Here is a 21111-nt window from a genome sequence, read left to right as displayed (position 1 = left end):
CTCCCAAAGTGCTGGGATTACAGGCATGAACCACAGTGCCCGGCCAAGGAGTAGTATTTTAATAAGTCAAAATTACAGGCAGAAGCTAGGATTGGAACCATAATGTGAAGGAAAAGAAAATGCCTATTAAAATGTCAGACAATTAAAATCTTAATAATAAAATGGATATGTATATTTTACTCTTTCTTTTTCTCTTCCATTTGTCTGAATAAATTAGAATCCTCCAGAAATAATGAATCTAGGATCTGAATTATCACAAAAATAAGATTGGCCTCTCCTAATTAAAATTGTGAAAATGAAGAAAGCTGTTTGACAAAGCTCGTTTCAAAAATAGGAAAATGTTTGTAAAATATATACATTAACCCCAAACTATCTTTGGTTTACTTGGTTTAAGTGTCATTCAGGAACAGGGGAGTTTGTCTGTTTGCAGTGATTTTTCATTTTTGCTGGGGGAGGGTACTTAACTTTGTGGAAATTAAATAGCTCAAAGGAACTTCTCATTTTTTGTCACTGAAGTGATGAGTTTTTATTGTTATTGTTGTTGCCATTTGGTTTGTGTTTGGCACAGGTAAATTGTGCTATCCATTGTGCTTTAAGAATATGTTTTTTGGGCCGGGCACGGTGGCTCATGCCTGTAAGCTCAGCACTTTGGGAAGCTGAAGCAGGAGGATAACTTGAGCCCAGGAGTTTGAGACCAGCCTGGGCAATATAGTTAGACCCCCTTCCTACAAAAATACAAAATACAAAACTTAGCCTGGCATGGCCGTATACACCAGCTACTGGGGAGACTAGAGTGGGAAGATCGCTTGAGCCTAGGAGGTCGAGGCTGCGGTGAGCCAAGATTGAGCGATTGCACTCCAGCCTGGGTGACAGAGTGAAACCCTGTCTCCAAAAAGAAAAAAAATAGAGTAAGTTTTTGACTGCCTTTCATTGGATAGCATGGATATTGGGGATTCATCCATACTTTCCTGCCTGATCCTGTTTTCACGTAGCACCCAGATTTGCAAGATGCGAGGCTGGAGGTTAAAGTTCCCGGTGAGGGCAAGTACCGCTATGGACCACAGAGGAGCCACTCACACCCATGGCCAAGTGACATCTAAAGCTAAACAATAACTCCCACTTACTTTAGTGGGTAAGCCACACAGTCAATAAATATAATACAACAGCCAAGTAAGTTTACCTTTTTTTTTTTTTTTTTTGAGACGGAGTCTCGCTCTGTCACCCAGGCTGGAGTGCAGTGGCGCGATCTTGGCTCACTGCAAGCTCCGCCTCCCAGGTTCACGCCATTCTCCTGCCTCAGCCTCCCGAGTAGCTGGGACTACAGGCGCCCGCTACCACGCCCGGCTAATTTTTTGTATTTTTAGTAGAGACGGGGTTTCACCGTGTTAGCCAGGATGGTCTCGATCTCCTGACCTCGTGATCCGCCCGCCTCGGCCTCCCAAAGTGCTGGGATTACAGGCGTGAGCCACGTAAGTTTACCTTTTAAAAATACTTTGGAAGTAATTTTCTAAGCTTATCATGATTGTGAGGGACTGTCAATCTATAGAACATGCTAGGATTGGAACACTTACTCAAACTTATATATATACAAATGCAAGATGCAGATTATTGCTAGTAAACCCAGTTATCAGCAAACACCACGTGGAGATATAATGTGCTAATGGTTACATGAAGAAACTTTTGAATAGCTAATCATCCTTTACTGAAGGCACTCAACATTTATATTCCATAGAGAATTTCAGAAACAGAAGCTTGCTTAAAACACTTTTGCACCAGTTATTTAAAAACTTGTAAAGCCTCAGAACTCATTCTCCAAATGAAACCCCCTGAGCATGGCCACCAGTGGAAACAGATCATGGTGGTGCCAGAGTGGTTGTAGGACACTTCCCACCTGCTGCACCTGGACCACACATGCTCTGGCCAGGAAGGCATGTCCCCAACATAAGCACTATATAAACCAGAACTCACCTTTTAATTAAACAGAAAATAGTGAGTCCTGAAGAAGTTAAGAAACGTCCGTGAGTTACTTGATACCTAAAATAGCAGAATTCCATCTGTTTCTAGTCTCATGCCCTTTCCATTATGTCAAAATTCCTGTCCCATCAGTCATGAAAGAACACATTTCTGAGCAATGATTTGGTATCAACTTGAAACCAAGAAATTATCCCATCAATTGTTATTTTCTTTCTTTTTTTCTGGAGACAGGGTCTTGCTCTGTTGCCCAGGCTGGAGTTCAATGGGGCAATCAGGATTCACTGCACCCTAACTGTCTAGGCTCAAGCGATTCCCCCACCTAGCCTCCTGAGTAGGTGGGACCACAGACATGTGCCACCACCTCCAGCTAATTTTTTTATTATTGGTAGAGGTGAGGTCTCACTATGTTGCCCAAGCGGGTCTTGAACTCCTGGCCTCAAGTGATCCTCCTGCCTCAGCCTTCCAAAGTGCTGAGTTTACAAGCATGAGCCACTACACCCAACCTCAATTGTTATTTTCGTCCACTAGAGTAATAAGCCTGCTTTGCAGAAGTCACACCAAAATGCATTACAGTTATTATTGAATTAATGAATTTATTTATTTATTACCTATTTTTAGAGATCTCACTATGTTGCCCAGGCTGGCTTCAAACTCCTGGGCTCAAGTGATCTTCCCACATCCAGCTACTCTTATTTTTTTTAGTTGTATTCCCAAAGCTGTGGTGATTTTCTTGGTGTCCTCAAATCACAGTGCATGTATTTGCATGTTTTGTTTTGTCTTGTTTTGTTTGAATGTAGCTTCCATTGTTAAGAAAAAATGAAATTAGAGATTCATATACTAAACAACATGAAATCAAAATGGACACTAAGCCATAAATGATCTGACTTTGGATGATTGTAATGCCAACGAAATGTAACCTGGTTTCCAAAGTGACCACCTTTCAAAATCTTAGGCATCAGCAACAACAAATTTCATAAACCATTTGTATCTTATCATCATGAGCTAGTTATTGCACATACATTGTTTCCCTGCTACAGATAGAGGTGTAGGTATACGGGAGACTAAAGAATAAGAAAAATGTCCAGATTTCTGTCTTCACTGATCTTAACATTTAAAGCAGGAGACAAAATATCAAACAACCCACTGGTTATAATAGCAACACACAGAAAATGAACATCTAGGTCAGGTGCAGTGGCTCATGCCTATAATCCCAACACTGGGAGGCCAAGGCAGGCAGATCACTTGAGGACAGGAGTTTGACAGCATCCTAGACAACATAGCGAGACTTCATCTCTACAAAAAATACAAAAATCAGCTAGCATGGTGGCGCGCACCTGTGGGCCCAGCTACTCAGGAGGATCACCTGAGCCTGGGAGGCAGCGGCTGCAGTGAGCTGAGATCACCACTGCACTCCATCCTGGGCATCAGAGCAAGACCCTGTCTCAAAGAAAAGAAAAGAAAAAGAAAGTGATCATTTAAATAGAGCAGGAGCTGGGGGAAGGTCATCTTTAGTTTCAAGTTTCAACTGACTCCCCTCATCTAGGGTCCCAAAAAGTTTGGGGTTTTTGGTTTGTTTTTGTTTTTATGGTTGTTTTGTTTTTTTGTTTGTTTGTTTTTGTTTTTGTTTTTGTCAGAAGCTTGGTAAGATCACAGATCACAGGGAAGAAACCCTATTCAAACTCCTCATCTTATCCTACACTGGCTAAGAAAAGTGAGGCCATGAGAAAGAACCTGCATTACTTGCCAAGGCCCAAGTCTGTAAAGGGCAAAGCCCAGATTGGAGCTGAGAGCTCACTCAGCAAATCAATTAAGAGGCTTGCTTAGAAGGATGTACCTGAAGTTAGGATTTTTTTTCCTCCTGCTTATAAAAGTCTATGTATTTGCTGTAAAATACTCAGAAAAGGCAGAAGGGAATGGAGAGAAGCAAAGAAAAGCAAAGCAAATTATCAACCAGACAAGGTGATCATTCTAAATATTTTTGGAAGGTTCCTTCCAGTTTTTTCCCCTAATGAACTTTTTAACCAACCAATGTCAGGTTATACACAAGTTTGTATTCAGCTCTTTTTTTTTTGGAGACAGAGTCTCGCTCTGTCACCCTGGCTGGAGTACAGTGGTATGATCTTGGCTCACTGCAACTTCCGCCTCCCAGGTTCAAGCAATTCTTCTGCCTCAGCCTCCCTAGTGGCTGGGACTACAGGCTCCTGCCACCACGCCCGGCTAATTTTTGTATTTTTAGTAGAGACAGGGTTTCACTATGTTGGCCAGGCTGGTCTCAAACTCCTGACCTCAGGTGATCCACCTGCCTCAGCCTCCCAAAGTGCTGGGATTACAGGTGTGAGCCACCACGCCCAGCCTCAGCTTCTTAGTTGATCATAATATCATGAGCATTTTCCAACCTCGTGTAAATGTCTTGTTAGCATTGCTTTTAAAGGTGCATAATATTTCCTGGTGGCATTTGATTTTTTAAAAAGGCTCTGAAAGTGACAAGGTACAGATCCTGGAGCTTTTTTTTTTTTTTTTTTTTTTTTTTGAGACAGGGTTTTGCCGTGTTGTCCAGACTGGTCTCAAACTCCCGAGCTCAAGCGATACCACCGAAGTGCTGGAACTACAGGCATGAGCCACCACACCCAGCCGGTCCTGGAGCTTTCCATGCGAGTGATCCACTCCTGTTCTAGAACTTTTCACATCAATGGCAAATAGCATTCGCTATGGATGGGAAACAGGAAGGGGTGAGGCAGTGGCAATCACTGAGTGGTGGGAGTTACAACCACCACCAAATGGTGTTTAGGAAAACAATCCAGCCCTGCGGGGTGCAGACAATTCCTTGTAGAATCTTCCCAGCAATGCTTCCTTAGACCTCAATGAAGGGTGGGTTGCAAACGTCAGAAACAGGAGAGTTTCCTCCTTAAACTTTGAGAAATTCACCAGCCATTCATACTTAGGAAACTCTAAGAAAACCGGCATACTTCTACTTTCTTTAACCAGCTCCTCACAATTTAATAAATAAACCTCCAAATGAGAAAGCCTCCCTTCAGCAAGAGCTGGATTCAAGAAAAAGTCGTGCAAATCAGGAGAACAGACCCAGGGATTGTTTCTTCTCCAATAATAAGTTAATATACGTGACAGCAGATTTAACCTGATTCAATGTGTGCATTTTTTACTAATTTGCAGAATTTTAATCTGAAACATTTAAACCATGCTGGCTTGAGACAGAAACATTTCCAATATAGGAAGAAGTTATAGCACAGTTCCACAGCAGTTTCAACAAACCCGTGAAGCAGTTCTGTCTTGCAAAGGTGGGTGTGGAGCGGCACACTTCACTCTCGTTAAACCTGTCCGATGGCTCCTTGAGTTTTAACTGCTTAGCAGTTTGGCTTCAGGTGGAAATGAACAAAGCAACTCGGAGTCCTTTCCCACCAAGGCACACAGAAGAAACATCACCATCATCTCTAAACAGGTTTTTATTTTGCTTTACTGAATAAGGAAAAAATAATCTCATGATCTAAAATTGGAATTTCTGTGTTCTTAAAACAAAAATAAATATTTTTATTTCATGTGTCTCTGAGACAATAGAAAACATACAAAGGAGGCTTTTGAAAACCTCTAACTACAGAGGGGCTTGTCTTTAGAAGAGGGACTTACATTAATATAAAATATACCTTGATCCCAGAGTTCCCAAAAATAAGTTAAAAAATGAGTGTGTTCATATAAACATAGATGTGGAAAGAAGGCAAAATATATTGTAAAGTTGTTTAGAAAGCAATTTTTAAACCATATATGTAGTATGGTCAGACTTTTTTTACACTGAAAATTATATGTTAGAAGAGACAGATAAAGGATCTTGAGGCATAGGGGTTATCACTGGAAGATGGATATACAGGATTATTTGTTAGGGTATGCCTTTCGAATTATAGATTTTAAAAATAAAGATATGTGATTTTGTTGGGAAAAGGTAATTTCCTTTTCCTTACCAAAGTGAGGTATTGGGATCTCACTAATATCTGAGTCTTTAAAATCTGATATCACTATGAGAAAAATAATTGTAATTCAATTCATTTGTACAGCACCTTACCGGGTGTTTTGGGGTTTTCTGCACAGATATTTTATTGCAGTAAAATATAAATAACACAATTTATCTTTTTAATCATTTTAAGTGTACAGTTCTGTGATCTTAAGTACATTCACATTGTTGTGCAATCATCACCACGATCCATTTCTAGAACTTTTTCATCATCTCAAATAGAAACTGTCCCCATTAAACACTAACTCACAGCTAGGCGCGATGGCACACACCTGTAATCTCAGCACTTTGGGAGGCTGAGGCGGGCGGACCACTTGAGCTCAGGAGTTTGAGACCAGCCTGGATGACAGGGCAAGCCCCCGTCTCTACAGAAATACAGGTGTGCACCTGTAGTCCCAGCTACTTCGGAGGCTGAGGCGGGCGGATCACTTGAGCTCAGGAGGCGGAGGTTGCAGTGAGCTGTGACTGTACTCCAGCCTGGGCGAGAGAGTGAGACCCTGTCTCAAAAACAAAAACCACAAACTCCCCATTCCCCAACTTCAACCACCCCTGGTAACTGCCATTCTACTTTCTGTCTCTATAATATATTTGACTACTCCAGGGACCTCATATGAACACGGAATCACACAGTATTTGTGCTTTTGTGTCTGGCTCATTTCACTTAGCCTAACGTCCTCAAGGTTGATCCTTGTTATATCATGTGTCAGAATTTCTCTCCTTTTTAAGGCTAAATAACATTTCACTGTATGAATACACCACATTTTTTTTTTACCAGTCATCAATTGATGGACATTTGGATTGCTTCCACTTTTTGGATACTGTAAATAACACTGCTATGTTGTTTCTAAGTAGTAAAATTACTATAAACTTTACCTTTTCTTTTTTTTTTGGGGACAGAGTCTCACTCTTGTTGCCCAGGCTGGAGTGCAATGGCACAATCTCGGCTCACTGCAACCTCCATCTCCCGAGTTCAAGCGATTCTCCTGCCTCAGCCTCTGGAGTATCTGGGATTACAGGCACGTACCACCACACCGGGCTAATTTTTTTTTTTTGTATTTTTAGTAGAGATGGGTTTTACCATTTTGGCCAGGCTGGTCTTGAACTCCTAACCTTGGGTGATCCACCAACCTCAGGTGATCCACCCACCTCGGCCTCCCAAAGTGCTGGGATTACAGGCATGAGCCACCGCGCCCAGCCTTAACTTTCCTTTTCATTACAATTTCCCCATCACCCAGTGTTAAGAACTGTCTTTTTTTCCCCTTTTGCTTAGTAGTCTGTTACTATTATTAATTTATCCCCACACTCTCCCCTAGTTGAGTAAAGATTTTCTCAATACATTCGTATCAGTTATTCTATTAATTTCATTGCTCAAAGCAATCTTTCCTGGCATCTTCTGGCTGGCTCCAATCTGAACTGGTTGCTCTCCAGACCTGACCTGATTCTCAGCTGCTGAGGTGGGGTCTCCTTCACCGTCATCCCCTCTGCCTGCTGCGTGTTGGTTGGATCCTCTCTTTTCTGGGTCCAGTGTCTTTTGCTTTCTTGGTTTACTCCTTCAGTGGGGTGGCACACATCTTCCACTGACATGGGAGGTAAAGTTTTTGAGAACCTGTGTGTTTGAAAGTGTCTTTATTCCACTACAAACTTCATTGATCATCTGGCCAGATATCAAATTTAAGTTTGGAAATAATGGCCCCTCAGACTATTGGAAGCATTGCTCCATTATCTGCTGTTGGCAGAATTGCTGTTGAGAAGCCCAAGGCCACTCTGGTCCGTTGTACATTTTATAAAACCTTCAGTGGTGAGGATGTCCCATCACTTTTAGAACATAAATTTGGAGGCATTCAACCTAGATACCCCCTTGTTCGGTCCCCAGTGCAGGAGAAATAGAGTATATTATTATTCTCAGAGAGTTGCTGTGGCCAAGACAAAGGCTCAAAAGATGATACTGCTTGTCCCTGTCATTTCCTCCCCTGCCCTTTCCTCTTCTCATGTTGAAGTTATTTTTTTTTTTCTCACTGGAGGAGGATAAATAAACTTTCTATTATGCTGAAAGAGCAGGATTAAGCTTATTTTCTGGGTTCTCAAATCCTCTGAGACAGCCTTCATTCTTCACACATTGGAAGTCACCCGTCAGGTTGTCTTCAAATCAAACATAACACAGCCCTTTCCACCTTCACAACCCTAGGATCCCTTCCACTGTTTGGGTGTTTTTTGGAGTTCCCCATCTTTTAACTAAATGAACCTCACTGCCCCAAACCAGGCACATCATCTTAATAATAACTCACAACTCTCATTGAAGGTTGACTGTGTGCCAGACACTGTAAACGTTTCCTCTTGGTTAATCCTCAAAACAAATCCCACTAGTGCCATCACCGAGCTGGGGTTTACGGAAGGCTGTTGGCTTGCCATGAGCTGGTAAGTGCAAAGCTGGGATTCAAATTCAGTTCTTCTCACTCCATAGAATTAAGCTCTAAACAGTTTTGCTAGGTCGCCTCGGTCAGAAAATATACAACGGGTGGGTAGTTAGTGGTTCTTATCTATCACAGTCCACAGGAGGCAAACACACCAAAAGGTTGACAGTGATGATCTCTGGATATTGGAATAATATTTTCTTTTTTATCCTTTATTTTCCAAATTTTTGTCTCTGCAATAACTTTCTTGACAGAAAAAATAAAATAAAGACATTTGAGTTACAATATCTTTATCTTTAGAAAAATAAAAACAGTAGACTCCATGGCCATAATGTTTAACTCAGACTCAATGTCTCCATTGTTGTTTTGTCTGGAATAAGCTGAAAACTCCTCCAGGCAGGAGTGCTGCCCTTCATGACACTGATTATCCTGCCAGGCCCTGGATGACAAACTCTAATAATGTATCTACTCCATTCCTCCGCCTACTCAGCCTGCAATTCTATCTGAAAAGTCATCAGGTCTGTCTGTGTCCCACAAGACCTGCGATGGTTTCCCACAACCCCTACCCCACTCAGATGTGCAGAACTGGATTAATCATACGTCATGGCTCATGACACACTCATCACCGGTCCCTGCATTCCCCATCACCCTATTTGTAAAACAAGATAAAGAACATCCACCAGCTCACCACCCAAAACGAGTGTAATTTATATCCATCTGCTCACCTGAGCGAACTCTCCTGGATATTGAGTTTTTGGTTTACTATTCACTTCCTATTAAGTATATGTGTGTTTTATAGTTTTATCATAAATATACCTATTCTGGAAAACTTTGTTGTTTCATTTTAGTTGTTTTTAACATTGTGAAGGGAGCTTAATGTCGTGTGTAATTCTTGGACTTAACTTGCTTTTTTTATTTTTGTTTTTTTGTTTGTTTGTTTTTGAGATGGGGTCTTGTTCTGTCACCCAGGCTGGAGTGTAATGGTGTGATCTCAGCTCACTGCAACCTCCACCTCGTGGGTTCAAGTGATTCTCGTGCCTCAACCTCCTGAGTAGCTGGGATTAGATGCCCGCCACCACATTCAGCTAATTTCTGTATTTTTAGTAGAGTTAGGTTTAATTAGGTTGGCCAGGCTGGTCTCAAACTCCTGACCTCAAGTGATCTGCCTGCCTCGGCCTCCCAAAGTGGATTACAGGCATGAGCCACTGCACCCGGCTTTAACTTTCTCACTATTATATTATTCAGATTTATCCACTTTGTTGCGTGTCACTATAAGACCATCTGCCATTTAATGATTTAATAACTTTCCATTGTATGAACGTATTACATTGGATTTATCTTTTCTGCTGTTGATGGACAACTGGTTGATTTATACATTTTTGCTATTACAAAAAGGTCTACTCTGAACATCTTTAGATATGTCTCCTGGGTTTTCTTGTTGGTATATACCCAAGGATGGAAGGTTAGACCATAGAATATATGAATTTTCACATAGAGTATGTCAATTTTCACACACAAAAAGGCCAAAGTGTCATCTCAGATGGTGGCACCACTTTATATCTGCACCAGTTGTGAATAAGAAACCTAGAAAGCTGCCTGCTTTTCAGATCCACATACAGATTCCCCAATATAAACTGTTACATCCTTAACCAAGGTTTCAGACCAGATTTATGCTAAAGTTCTAGTTCCGGGCTAGAGCGTCTTACCCTTTGTAAAGTTCTTTGGGGAAATACATGTGATTTTTCTCAGTCTTCTTGGATTGATCTAATTTTTAAGAACCCCAGAGAATACCTAGCCCTAACAGCATCTTCCTGTGTTACGGAAAAGCAGTACTGAGTTGGGTGTTCTTACCTCTTCCCTGGTGCTCCACAGACTCACAGAGGATGTCATGTGGTTAACAGAAGACAACATCAAGTAGTCACCGACAATAGTAGTTATTGGAAGAAGAAAGTGGCTATTTTTTCAATTTAGTTAAATGTGGTAATGAATGAGTGAATTCCCCCCAAGGGTAGGAGAAAGGAGAGTCCTTATTTTTCTTTGTTCTTTATTTCTTTTTTTTTTTTGGAATCATTTTCCCCCCAGAGATAGTCCCTTTATCTAAGAAAAAATAACTTCCTCCAGAAAGACAGACCGCTTTTCCAAAAACATAAAAGAAGCAGGCCACCTGCGCTAGCTCCACTGTGTCTTCCTAGTCAAGTGAAATTGAAGGGGGCAGAGGAGGTCTCCGTGCATCGTGGAGGGGAAGGGAAGTATCCGCGGGATGTGGAGGAGGGAGGGGAGATCTCCATGGAGGCTGGAGGGGGAAGGGAGGTGACCACAGCTCTGCTTCCTCCTCAGGGAAGGGGAGTGGCCCAGTGTGGCTCCAACCACCAGGCTTCACCTGTGCCCTCGGCCCCACCACAGGCAGAGCCGTCAGGCTCTGCCCCCGTTGCTGGACTTCCAGTTCACTTTTGTTCAGGCAAGTGAGTCTCCGTCATTGGCAGTTTAGCCCTGAGTTCAGTTCCATGTTTATAGATTATTCCCTCTCCATTGCCCATTCTAATACTCACCGCTGTTGATCTTCCCAAGTCTCTAAAAAAAAAAAAACAAAAACAAAAGAAAGCCTACCCCTCAAATCACCTTTCCTTGACTCAGTTCATGCAGCAGGCTCCACACTTCTCATCAATCCATCCCTCCAATGTCTCTTCTCTAACTCAGTACTCACCCACAGTGATTTTCAAAAGTGTGGTCTTTCTTTCTCTTTTTGTTTTTTTGAAACGGAGTTTTGCTCTTGTTGCCCAGGCCAGAGTGCAATGACATGATCTTGGCTCGCGGCAACCTCCGACTCCCAGGTTCAAGCGATTCTCCTGCCTCAGCCTCCCGAGTACATCCTCCTGGGATTACAGGAGTGTGCCACTACGCCCAGCTAATTTTTGTGTTTTTAGTACAGACAAGCTTTCACCATGTTGGCCAGGCTGGTCTCGAACTCCTGACCTCAGGTGATCCGCCCACCTTGACCTTCCAAAGTGCTGGGGTTACAAGCATGAGCCACTGTGCCCAGCCAAAAATGTGGCCTTTCAAGAGTCAGCAGGCGTGTTGGTAGATGGTTTAAGTGACCACCTTACCAATTCCAAATGAATTGAGATGTGAGACCTCTGACCTCTCCACAGTCAGTCCTTTGTCTCTATTTCCATAGTTGTCACTCTGGTCAGGAACTTGACCACTTCTGGCTTAGTATGGATTGCCCCCTTCCTTTCCACACCAGCACCAGGCTAACCCTCTGAAAAGTTCCCTCCTCATGCCATTCTCCTCCTCACGAATCTTCATTGGCTCCCACTATCCACAGGTAAGATACACACTCCGCAGCCTGGCAGGCCACTCCCTCCACAGCCGAATCCCAATACTCAATCCCAGGTGCCTTCCTGCCTCTGTGCTTTGGTTCCTGCCCTCTCCCACTGCAGTGCCCTCCTCTCTTCTCCATGCACGGTTAGATTCACCTCTTGCTCTCCATGACACCCTTCCATGTCACCAAAGCCCATAGTTCATTTAAAAAAAATTCATCCCGCCATCTATCCATTTATCCTTCCCTTCATTCAACAAATGTTTTCCTTTTACTGAGTACTTATGAGTCAAGCATTGTGCTAGATTCTGTGGAAGCAAAAATAAGTAAGTCATACTTCCCATCCCGGAGGGATTCACAGTCTAATAGAATAAACACTAGCTACCATTTAGTTTGCACATATTATACACTAGCTATAGTACAAAGCATTTAATATATTTTGTCATAAATTATCTTCACAATAACACAATATGAGAGGTATTATAATTATAATCTTGATTTTATTGACGATAAAACAGAGGCTTAGCGGGGTCAGGTTATCTATCCATGGTCACTCGGGTGGCAATCAGCAGAGCCAGGAATGCGAGTCTATAAAAACCTGCTCTGATGTCCGCCCTGGGAACACGCTTCCTCTCCCTCTCTCTCTACCTTTCCCTCCTGCTGTCTCTTTGAGTTCACAGCATTTCGCAATTGATCATGTACTATATGTTTTCTCCTTGCATTTTCTTAACTCATTAGGTAACTTCTGTGTGCACTTATTTCGTATTTCTTCAATTAGATTTGTAAATGCTGAGCCAGGCGCGGTGGCTCACGCCTGTAATCCCAGCACTTTGGGAGGCCAAGGCAGGCGGATCACAAGGTCAAGAGATCAAGACCATCCTGGCCAACATGGTGAAACCCCATCTCTACTAAAAATACAAAAAAATTAGCTGGGCGTGGTGGTGTGCACCTGTAGTCCCAGCTACTTGGGAGGCTGAGGGAGGAGAATCGCTGGAACACGGGAGGCGGAGGTTGCAGTGAGCCGAGGTCATGCCATTGCACTCCAGCCTGGCGACAGAGCGAGACTCCGTCTCAAATAAAAAGATTTGTAAATGCCATGAGACAAAGGGAGTTAGGAAAGGATGAAATCAAGAATATCATGCCTTGTGCAGAGTGGGATTCATATGTATGTTCCAGTTAAAACAGGTTTGGGATGTCAACACCTCAATATTTTATAGAACTAGGAGGAGGTCATCCGTGAGTTAAACATAGATCAGCAACAGTCTCAAACAGTGACCCCCAAACTTTTAAATTACAAGGGCCATCTTGTTATTAGAAACTCCTAATTTGCTTCTAAGCAAAGAAAAGCTTCTGACAATAACTAATGGAATAAATATTATGTATTAGTATTATTTTTAAAACTGTCATGAATTTAGTGATGCCTTCGAGCAAACTTGTATTTTATTAATTGCAATTACACTTCCCCATGTTTTAGAATAGTATGAGTAGGTGTAAAATATTATGCATGCAGTCTATAGATAATGCTTGCAGCCCCACAATTTTAAATGCCTCATCAGGCATCCATGTCCTATAGACTAGGAATCACTGATTTATGAGTTCGCTACCCCTGAGCTGAGAGTGGACAGGGTGAGCTCACCTTGTAAAGGATCATGCTTCCCTTCTGAGTCCAGAATTCTTTTGTGGGAAGGAATCTTAGTTTACGGCGGAGCTCTGACATTTTTCTGTCTTCTCTATTCAATAAGAGTACAAAAGGGGGAGGGTCTCCCCTCACTGATTATGCGATATAATTACCACAGCCGGGATTGGGATTAACAGTCGTGGGTTCAGTGCGACAAATTTAAAAACAACTCAGTGAGCTCATTTTTAATGTCTCTTTCCTCTTTCCAGTTCAGATCTCAGAGAAATTTGAACTAACAGGGGTGAGTTCAGTCAAAGCTGGCTGTGTGCAAACTATCAACTGGTAACAGAATGCTGGCCACGGGAAGACGAGGAGTTTCTCCCCTGTGCCCTTTGTTAAAACTTTTTTGGTAACTCATCTTTGGTTTTCGTTTTTGTTTTTTTTTTTGAGGCAGGGTCTCACTTTGTCACCCAGGCACCACCCTTGAGTGGTCTTGGCTCACTGCAACCTCTGCCTCCTGGGTCCAAGTGATTCTTGTGCCTCAACCACCCAAGTAGCTAGGATTACAGGCATGTGTCACCACACCCAGCTCATTTTTGTATTTTTAGTAGAGAGGGGGTTTCACCACGATGGCCAGGCAGGGCTCGAACTCCTGTCCTCAGGTGATTCTCCCACTTCGGCCTCTCAAAGTGCTGGGATTACAGACGTGAGCCACCACACCTGGCCTCATCTTTGTTTTTTATTGAAAGTCAAGGCTATATAGTCTGGGTAAAGAGTGTTGCTGAGTGAGTCTGGAAGAAATCATCTGAAGCAAGAACTATATGATTTATTGCATAACACAAAAAGGATATGTAGTATTTTGTTCATACATCTACCTAATTCTTCCTTAAGGATGCCTCAGATCCTTCTGCCATAAGCCTTTAAAATGAAAGGCAATACACAAAGGTAGAATATGATGCTCACCATCATTGTAGAACTAACAGGAAAGGTGGCAGCCTAAAAAGGAGTATTATTCCAAGAAAGAAACAGGCCCATACACAAACAACTGCAAATACGTTGTGGTGACTTAACTAAGAGATTAGACTTAATTTAAAAAGTAATAATGATCTTATTCATTTCAATCTAAACAATTCAGAGTTTTACCAGTTTATTTTAGAGAAACATGGACAATACTATTGCCCTCATCCCAAAATACATACAGAGCCCTTATCATGTGCATGGCATAATGAAAAGCAACAATATTCTATTTTAAGGAATTAGGTGCCTCTTACAGTCTAAAGGTCAGATCTAGAAATACTGTTCTCTATTTGGGCTTCCAAATTTCCCTCTGGTCTGAAGAACAGATCTCTCCCTTGAGAAGTTCAGCTTCTCAAACAATGTCAGGCACATAATAGGACTCAGGAAAGATGTGTTGAATGAATGAATGAGTGAGTGAATGAATGAGCTCATGAATGGGGTGCCTGTCACTTCAGCAAACAAATGTCTCAACACAAAACCACAAGCAGTGGTGTCTGCCTGTAGGCCCAGCTACTCGGGAGGCTGAAGTGGGAGGATTGCCTGAGCCCAGGAGTTTGAGGCTATAGTGCACTATGATTGCACTTGTGAATAGCCACTGCACTCCAGCCTGAGACATATTTTAAAAAGAAAAAAATGTATGAACACAGACATCCCATCCTCATTCAGGAAAAACTCAGAATGGAACTTCAGGCAGATGGTGAAAACCACACATTCTCCCAGTTGCTTTAACTGCACTGTTTCCCCTTCCAAACTTGGATTTCTTATGGTCTTTACGTCAAAAGTAGAAGTGAAAGCGGATTCTCCATGGTTGTGTGCACCTTTTGAATGATAAATAGTCAATCATTTTAAGGCAGTGTGTACAGGGGTGGCTGATTCTGGAGAGTGGGATTTGTTGAGGAAGGTTTGTACGAGGAGCCCAAGGCAAGGATAGCGTGGGGTAGAGAAGGATGTCTACTGAGGATAGAAATAGGAAAGGAGAAATCAATGCAGGAAGAACAGGAAGCTCTGTGTGTGTATGTGCACATTTCACACGTGCATAAAAGTAAAATATGCAAATATATATGACTTGAATTGGATCCACAAATAAGCACTAAAATACACCAGCTACAGAGATGTTCTCTGTAAAATACACCAGAACAGAGATGTTCACAGCCCCTCTAGGTCAAACGATTAAACGAAAAGACTGATGGCATCTGTGGGAAAGATGTTTTAGCCTTTGAGCTCTACAGCTTTATATCAAGCTCGTCCAATCACTCTAGGGCACTAAGGAAAAAGATGAAAAAAAAAATAGCATTCTTTATCATTATAACTGATGAGATAAAAATACTGACAAGACAGCTTTCTGTCCACAGGAACAAACTTAAACTGGTTAACTTGAAAAGGAAACATTCAAAAACAGATGATATGAATACATGGCGTTAGAATTAGGGTAGTGGTGGCCAGGCACAATGGCTCACGCCTGTAATACTAGCACTTTGGGAGGCTGAGGCAGGCGGATTACTTGAGGCCAGGAGTTTGAGACCAGCCTGCCCAACATGGTGAAACCCTGTCTCTACAAAAAATACAAAAATTAGCCAGGTGTGGTGGTATGCACCTGTAATTCCAGCTACTCAAGAGACTGAAGCACAAGAATCACTTGAACCTGGGAGGCGGAGGTTGCAGTGACCCAAGATTGAACCATTGCACTCCAATCTGGTGACAGAGTGAGACTCTGTCTCAAAAAAAAAGAATTAGGGTAATAGTTACCTTGGGTAGGGAGTGACCAAAAGGGTCCAAAGAGGGGACTTCTGGGATGACAGTAATGTTTTGTTTCTTGACCTGGGGACATGGTGTGTTGATGAGTGAGGAAATTCATCCCACTCTCTACTTACGATTTGTATGTATTTCTATATGAATATTACACTTTAGTAAAAAGCTTACTCAAAATGCCTACATAGACATTTGTTTTGTTTTGTTTTGAGATAGGGTCTCACTCTGTCGCCCAATGGAGTGCAGTGGCACTATCAGAGCTCACTGCAGCCTCAACCTCTCTGGGCTCAGGTGATCCCTCCTATCTCAGCCTCCCAAGGAGCTGGGACTACAGGTGCCTGCCACCACATCTGGCTAATTTTTGTATTTTTTGTAGAGATAGGTTTTGCCATATTGCCCAGGCTGGTCTCTAACTCCTGGGCTCGAGCAATCCTCCCACCTCGGCCTTCCAAAGTGCATGGATTATAGACGTGAGCCACCATGCCCAGTGCTATCTAGAAATTTCAAGATTATTTCATTGGCAATTGAATCTCTATAAAAACACAAGCAATTTCAAAACTTATATATATTTTCTTTAATGAGGGTGGTGATGGATGGAATTCTAGCAATGAAGAGAAAGAGAGCCTATTCATAAGTCAAGTGTTTGGAGCTTCCCAGGGAGATGAGACGTTAGTCCTACATAATTATTAAAGGAAATATTGTGCTACACTTACCATGGAGCCCAAACTGATGGGCCAGATAAAAGTCTAGGCTCTCTGCAGGTCATACAGTCATCTAGCCTGTACTTTCCTAATTGTTTTCTTCTCTGGTATTACTAAAGGGCTTATTAACCTGCTGGTAAACAATGAACACAGATTAGTGGTCATTAATTAAGGTCATGGGTCACCTAATAGGGATGGCTCAGTGAGTAGTTTCTGTTGGTCTTACGTAGCACCTGATAGACCATCAGAGATGACCAGGTCAAATATGGCTGGGTCACAACTCTATTCTCTCAGGAGGAAATGCTCCTTCCTCTCACTTTCCACCTCACCCTTTATGGATAAAGGAGGCCAATACAACGTGGGCCTGCCGGGGTCGTGTATTCTTACCCAGTCAGATTTTGACTCCTGCCTCTCCCGTGAGGTATTCCACCAGGGATCCCCTCCCTCATTGACATGAGCAGACAGGACCATGAGGGCTATTTGTTCCCAAACTCCTCACCATCAATATCACCTTTTTTCCGTTTTCTCCAACTTCGAGGATTGGGAGCCCAGGCATGGTGGCTCATTTCTATAATCCCAGCACTTTGGGAGGTCAAGGTGGGAGGATTCCTTGAGCTCAGGAGTTTGAGGCCAGCCTGGGCAACACGGTGAGACTCCATCTCTGTAAAATTAGATTAATACAAATAAAAAATAAAAAGAATTGGGAGAAGTGACTGGTAATTTCTCTTTATGAAAAGAAAATCCCCCAAAGTATTCTTAATCATTTTTCATATTCAAAGGTAAAAATCTGTCAGCATCATGTGATGACTGGTGGAATTTCCAGATCAAGGGTATGAGCATTCCACAAAAGTGTACTTACTCCCACTTCAGCAGGGACAATTACATCTCTATCCCTATGAAATATCAGGATTCTGTGCAAGATTTCGCAAGTAAAAAAGGAGTTTTGATGCTTTTAAGAAGTTTTAAGGGTCCCAGCAGCTTAGGGGTGGTAAGAATTGCAGCCAGGACAGCTCTGCAAAGGCCCTCGCAGTGCCGGCCTGGAACACTGCCAGGAAGCCGGGGAAAAGGAGCAGTTCAGCTCAAGAGACAGTCATGGAGAGACTGGCAAGATGGTATCCAAACCTGTTCCTGCAGATGCTGAAACTGATTTTAAAATATACAAACAATAAAAGTAAGAAAGTGTAAACAAAAGGGAAAGGGGGAGCAAAACTATGAAATCAGACTCACCTGCAGAAAATGAAGATGCTAAAACCAGAAGAGGCCAGACTCTGGGGAAGCAGGAGAGAAAGCAGCCAAATCTGGTGAGTATCCTCAACCGAGTACCCTCGATTATCTCAGCATTGCCTTCTTGCAGAAGCCAGAAGAGCCATTTTACCAACTATTTTGTAAAGGCAAGTTTTTAATAGTTCTAGAAACACACTTGTAAGAAGCAGGAAACCTACCCCTTCCCTTAAAAAAAAAATTGTTTTTGATAAGGGTAAATACTTTTTTAAAGAAGTAAGCTCATGGCCTGGGGTTAGATTTCTTTTCCTTTTATTTAGTGCCCCTTCCCCACCCTGGTTGTATATTTTTCCATATACATCATACATTTTTCAATTTAGCTATTCATAGAATAAGTGGAAATCGAATTAACGGAGACATTGACTATAGTCTGAGGGTGGGGGAGGGGAGGTGGTGGAAACCGTGCTGGCAGTTTCCAACATCCCATTACAAGAAGCACAATCAGGCTGGGTGTGGTGGTGTGTGTCTCTAATCCCAGCCCCTTGGGAGGCCAAGGTGGGTGGATCACTTGAGCCCAGGGGTTTGAGACCAGCCTGGGCAACATAGAAAAACCCTGTCTCTACTAAAAACAGAAAAATTAGCCGGGCGTGGTAGTGCGCGTCTGTAGTCCCAGCTACTCAAGAGAATCACCCCAGCCCGGGACACAGAGGTTGCGGTGAGCTGAGATCGCACCAGGTCACTGAATTCCAGCCTGGGCCACGGAAGGAAACCCTGTCTCAAAAAAAACCCCAAAAAAACAACAACAACAAAAAACACAATCCAATGGCAATTTAAAGTCGTAATCATGCATTTAACTTATAAACATTTTATACTGCTTAGCTTTATTCCCTTGTCTTTTACTAAAATTATTTATAAAACTACTCCTTGATCTGGGTTCCCCGATGGAACGGGGTGTCCTCCATGACACCTTCGTTCCTGGTAATCCAATTTTTCCTAATAATTTTATCAATGTGTTGTGAAAGATTGGACAGGTTTGAGCATGTAGTATCTATATTAAATCGTGAATTAGTCAAATTTTAGACCAAACAAATTTTCAATGTTTTAAGAGGATGGCATTTGAAAACCTGTTTCTAAAAAAAATAATTTGTCTCCAAATCATAAGCTAAAAAGTCAATAGAATAACTGTTTGGAAAAGAATTACAGTTGCATAGCTTTTTATATTTTCAGTACTCACAGTTAAGAACTATATACAGGGTTTCTGCAGAGGCTGTGTCAGAAGCCAAGGCAGCGGGAGTCCGATTTGGGATTGCCAGCCTGTGTGTGTGAGTCTGAGCATGTGAGCAGCTGTAGCGCCCCAGCTCCCCATCAGCATATCATCCCGGCAGGAGATAAACTACGTTCAGTTAAGTCTGCAAGACTGGAAGGAATTGGGGTGATAAGAAATTGATGCACTGTTGGTGGGGCACGGTGGCTCACGCCTGTAATCCCCGCACTTTGGGAGGCTGAGGTGGGCAGATCACCTGAGGTCAGGAGTTCGAGACCAGCCTGACCAACATGGTGAAACTCCATCTCTACTAAAAATACAAAATTAGCCGGGCGTGGTGGTGCATGCCTGTAATCCCAGCTACTAGGGAGGCTGAGGCAGGAGAATCACTTGAACCCCTGGAGATGGAGGTTGCAGTGAGCCGAGATCATGCCATTGCACTCCAGCCTGGGCAACAAGAGCAAAACTCCGCCTCAGAAAAAAAAAAAATTGATTCACTTTCAAGGTTTATTAAACTCAAAATGTCTAAAAAATTCAATGGCGGTTCTGTGGTAGAGATGCAAAGAGATGAAATGACACAAATCACTTGGGAATTGATTAAAGAGAAACTCATTTTTCCCTATGGGGAACTGGATCTACATAGCTATGATTTAGGCATAGAGAACTGTGATGCCACCAACGACCAGGTCACCAAGGATGCTGCAGAAGCTATAAAGAAGTATAACGTTGGTGTCAAGTGTGCCACTATCACTGCTGATGAGAAAAGGGTTGAGGAGTTCAAGTTGAAACAAATGTGGAAATCACCAAATGGCACCATCCAAAATATTCTGGTTGGCACGGTCCTCAGAGAAGCCATTATCTGCAAAAATATCCCCTGGCTTGTGAGTGGATGGGTAAAATCCATCATCGTAGGTCGCATTGCTTATGGGGATCAATACAGAGCAGCTGATTTTGTTGTTCCTGGGCCTGGAAAAGTAGAGATAACCTACACACTAAGTGACAGAACCCAAAAGGTGATATACCTGGTACATAACTTGGAAGAAGGTGGTGGTGTTGCCATAGGGATGTATAATCAAGATAAGTCAATCGAAGATTTTGCACACAGTTCCTTCCAAATGGCTCTAAGGATTGGCCTTTGTAGCTGAGCACCAAAAACACTATTCTGAAGAAATATGATGGACGTTTTAAAGACATCTTTCAGGAGATATATGATAAGCAGTACAAGTCCCAGTTTGAAGCCCAAAAGATCTGGTATGAGCATAGGCTCGCTGATGACATGGTGGCCCAAGCTATGAAATCAGAAGGAGGCTTCATCTGGGCCTGTAAAAACTATGATGGTGACATGCAGTCAGACTCTGTGGCCCAAGGGTATGGCTCTCTTGGCATGATGACCAGCATGCTGGTGTGTCCACATGGCAAGACAGTAGAAGCAGAGGCTGCCCACTGGACTGTAACCCGTCACTACTGCATGTACCAGAAAGGCCAGGAGATATCCACCAATCCCATCGCTTCCATTTTTGCCTGGACCAGAGGGTTGGCCCTCCAAGCAAAGACTGATAACAATAAAGAGCTTGCCTTTTTTGCAAATGCTTTGGAAGAAGTCTGTATTGAGACAATTGAGGCTGGTTTCATGACCAAGGACTTGGCTGCTTGCATTAAAGGTTTACCCAGTGCGCAATGTTCTGACTACTTGAATACTTTTGAGTTCATGGACAAACTTGGAGAAAACTTGAAGATCAAACTGGCTCAGGCCAAACTTTAAGTTCATACCTGGGCTGAGGAGGATAAGTGCCTTTTGATAACTAGGTCTACAGGT

The 21111-nt window shown here is 42.6% G+C and overlaps 1 pseudogene; it reads left to right on the top strand.

Moving 5' to 3' along the window:
* The first annotated feature begins 19249 nt into the window (after nt 1-19249).
* Nucleotides 19250-21057, top strand: LOC100979376 (isocitrate dehydrogenase [NADP] cytoplasmic-like; annotated as a pseudogene).
* Nucleotides 21058-21111: the final 54 nt, after the last annotated feature.

This window comes from Pan paniscus, chromosome 5 (assembly GCF_029289425.2).
Source record: "Pan paniscus chromosome 5, NHGRI_mPanPan1-v2.0_pri, whole genome shotgun sequence".
Lineage (NCBI taxonomy): Eukaryota > Metazoa > Chordata > Mammalia > Primates > Hominidae > Pan > Pan paniscus.
Note: the sequence above shows the minus strand (reverse complement) of the source record. Positions and strands in the feature narration are given on the sequence as shown.